General features: G+C 42.5%; 1 non-coding gene across 1 annotated transcript; it reads right to left on the reverse strand.

The window, feature by feature from the left end:
* Nucleotides 1-997: 997 nt before the first annotated feature.
* trnas-gcu (transfer RNA serine (anticodon GCU)) lies at nt 998-1,079 on the reverse strand. Its single transcript has one exon. It is a non-coding gene; the product is annotated as a tRNA-Ser (tRNA).
* Between the last annotated feature and the right edge of the window lie 3,110 nt (nt 1,080-4,189).

Genomic DNA, 4,189 nt, shown 5'->3' on the forward strand with positions numbered 1-4,189 from the left:
TCCACAACCAGTAAACAGTGGCTGCAGTGTGTACCATCTCCATATGCACTGCAGAAACTCGCCAAGTATCCTTCAGCAGCACCTTCCAAACTCGTGACCACTACCACCTCGAAGGACAAGGGCAGCAGATGCATGGGAACTCACTACCTGCAGGTTCCCCTCCAAGTCACTCACCATCCTGACTTGGAACTATATCGCCATTTCTTCACTGTTGTTGGGTCACAATCCTGGAACTCCCTCCCCAATAGCACTGTAGGTGTTCCTGCACCATATGGACTGCATCAGTTCAAGAAGGCAGCTCTCCACCACCTTCCCAACGGCAATAGGAATGGGTAAAAAATGCTAGCCTTATCAGCGATACTCACACCCAAGAATGAATAAAAACCAAATCACTCTCCACAGATTCCCCACAATCTGGGCTTGGACATTTACTTCAGGAGCACAGAGCTTTATATCACTGCAACATGAGTTCCAATCTTCATATTCTGTTCACTTTTCACATTATTTTCGACCAGTCCACTAGCTTTTATTAATTCAGTATTCGGGTCTCTGCTCCTCCGCCGTTTCCAACATCTCACCTCTTACAAAAAAACACTCTGATCTATCGTAGGTAGTAGATGACCCCTCATTTTAAACTCCATCTGCCAAAGCATTGCTCACTCACTTAATCTATCAAGAAGATTTGAAAATAAATTTCTTGCCAAAGGATAATTTTCTGCATCTGCTCCCTCGCCATTTGCTTTTCCCATTTGTCTTTCACTTGGTCCAAATCCAGAGAAAGCAAAGATGGAAGGAAGGAGGGGAGGAAAAATACTGCTCCGTTTCGTGATCCCTATTTGATCTTCATTCCAGTGCAGTTTGGGTGAAGAATTCCAATTGTCTGTCTCAATTTTAATAAAGTATAACAAATTCTGGAGTCACTGTCTGGACATTGACAAGAACAGGTTTTGAGGCTGACTTTACACATAAACAATACACTAAATAGTTCATAAACTAGCGACAAAGATGGGATTCAAACCCACGTGTGCAGAGCACAATAGATTAGCAGTCCATCGCCTTAACCTCTCGGCCACCTTGTCAGTTGCCCAAGCATAGCTGTCAACTTCAACACAGTTTCTGGCTGTGCAGCCAGCTGTGTCATGATGGAAATATATCTTCTGTCAGTCAATGAAGTTGGGAATGGAGTGGTGTGAAACATTTCCAGACCATGTCCAACACGTTTCTCCTCAGTGTGAAAACCCACCACGGAAAGACTGGAACATACAATCATTTCATCACATCATGATTAACAACACTCAGACACCTGAACCATTTGGTCACTGACGAAGTCATGATGACCGAATTTCTCATGAAATGACAACTGAACTAACTGACTGGAAGAATTGCTTTAACTCCACATGATCAGAGAGACACAGCCTCAGGCCGACTTGTCGGGTGGGGTAAGCAGATATCTCTGCTTCTGATCTTCACCAGAACATAGAGTGAGGTGCAACATTGATCATCAAACAGACTGTGAGAGAATACAACAGAATAAAACACATGGAGAGACACTGTGGAATAACAAATCGATTTGATTGGAATGTTGAAATATTGATTGGAATGGGTAAAACACCAGAAACAGCTGAATAAATTGGAATTTTCATCATTATATTGATCTGGGACAGAAAAGAGAAACTGATGGAAAGAAGAGACGAAGGAAGAAAAGAAAGGATGGAACTGTTCAGTTTTTTCAGTTTTTTCACTCGCCCATCAAAGCTGATAAAAAAAGATGCAAATAACAGAGAATTTCACCAGAAAGGGAGATTAAATGTTGCTAAAACCTTGGATCGAAGGATGCCCCAACAGATCACCTGTTTAACTGTCTCCCCACTTGGGGATTTCAATCAGTGAGCAATATTGTTCTCTGCTTTTTTTGTTAATTGGTCCCAGAACTGTCACTTGGAATTAATATCTGTGTTCCGAATCCTGAATAATAAAATTGTGAGTTTCTCGATATTTTCTGGACACAGTTCCTGCTGAAAGAACTAAGCACTCTTTTCTAATTTACACAATTTGAGATACTCACTCATCAAGCCTGCTAAGCTAGCATCCTTGGTGCTGCTCTCTCTTCTCCCAAACTTCATCTCATGTGACTGTTACATCATCACTCTGACAGTGGGAGGGGTTGATCCCACTATCTTCAGCATTAACCCTTTACATCCTTACACCACACTGTCTGTCCAAAAAAAGTGGGTGGAGGGAACTTCCCTCATTTATCAAAACACCAACAACAGCACAGTGGCGCAATGGTTAGCACCACAGCCTCACAGCTCCAGCGACCAGGATTCAGTTCTGGGTACTGCCTGTGTGGAGTTTGCAAGTTCTCCCTGTGGCTGTGTGGGATTCCGCCAGGTGCTCTGGTTTCCTCCCACCTCCAAAAGACTTTCAGGTTGATAGGTAAATTGGCCATTGTAAATTGTCCCTAGTGTAGGTACGTGGTAGGAGAATGGTGGGGATGTGGTCGAGAATATGGGATTAATGTAGGATTAGTATAAATGGGGGGTTGCTGGTTGGCACAGACTCGGTGGGCCGAAGGGTCTGTTTCAGTGCTGTATCTCTAAATAAGAAAAGTAAAATAAAAGCTACCAGTCGTAAATCAACTCAAACCCATTAGAGAGATAGAGGGAGACTGTCAGAGAACTTCCTGCATCCAGTCCTGACCCTGTCACACTCAGCAGCTTCTCACCCAGACCCCACTCTCATCAACACTGAACATTGTTACCGAGACCCTTCAAATACTGTTTATAAAAGGTGGAAAAATTCAAACTTCATCACAGCTAGATTGAATAGAACAAAGTTTAATATCTTCTCTTCATCACTCGGTAACCACATGAGACAGTCCTTAAATCAGTAGCATAAATTATCAGCTGGAAGAATGTTTGTCATTGGGTTGAATCATTTCTGTGTGAGGAATGTTCCAGCATCATAAACCAGGGGAACGTGTTGACTGAGCTGTGTCTTCATCTCTTCTGGACAGTTCACCCTTCATTCTGCTCTGATTCACTTTCCCAAAGCGGATCTACAGATTCTCAAATCTGGAGACTGGGTTTTCTTATTTTGTTCCTTTTGATTTTTCTTGCTCCTGAATGATAACATATTCCAACCTCGGATCAACCTTGCCCTGTGTCCGTGTCTCGGTTAAAAGCGACAAATAACGGCACCAACATTCTGAAACATACAACACAGTCACATTCTGCTTCAGTGAGATTAATGCTGAGGCAGTTTCCGTGTCGAATGCGATTGTGTACAAATTTCTCTCAAGGAAATTGTGAGTGACCAAGTATTTGCACTGAATTTCTGTGCAAGAAGGGACAGTTTCAAACAGCCATTCCCAAATCACTTCCTTCACAAAGACAAAGACTGTGCTGTCTTAATGTGTGACTCAACTTCACAAACAAATTTGAACTCGAAGTTCAGGAGAAGACAGAGATGTGAATGATTGACAGTGTAATCTTTAAATCATAATTTTCCGTTTCTTCGTTGAAGTGAGGCTCAACCCTAAGCCACTAGAGATCGCGGAGAGCTACAAACTTGGATCCAGAAATCAGAAAAGTAGTGAAACAGTTGGTGAGTACATTGTGACACTGAAGAATTTATCACCACATTGCAACATTGGCACATTCTTAGACCGTACATTATGAGACAGATTTGTGCTTATATTGGTGGATGAGGAAAGATACTAAACACACAAAATCCCAATTTGAGCTCGTGTGTAAGATTGCTCTTTCCACGGAGATGGCATCAAAGAATGCTCATGAATTTCGTCCTATGCCAGTGACAGTAACACACTTCAGATGAACTTAAACACACTGGTAAAATGGGCTTTCACACAACAGATAAAATTTTACACAGAGAATTGTGAAGTGATACAGTTTAGGAGGAAGAATGAGACAATGTACACCAATCTTTTTTGATCAAGGTTTGAAAAGATTGCTAAGAGCAAACAGGACACTTGGCTTTATTAATAGAGGCATAGAGTAAAAGCAAATAAGTTATGCTAAACCTTTATAAAACACTGGGGCTGAATGGCCGACTCCTGCACCTCCACGGAAAGCTTCCACTCCAGGCTCGCGCACCCTCTTCAGGATCACTCCCGCCTCTCCACGCACGGATATCTCCCTCAGGATCAGATCACAGCTCCACAGTCCTG

This window comes from Heterodontus francisci, unplaced genomic scaffold (genome assembly GCF_036365525.1).
Source record: "Heterodontus francisci isolate sHetFra1 unplaced genomic scaffold, sHetFra1.hap1 HAP1_SCAFFOLD_337, whole genome shotgun sequence".
NCBI lineage: Eukaryota > Metazoa > Chordata > Chondrichthyes > Heterodontiformes > Heterodontidae > Heterodontus > Heterodontus francisci.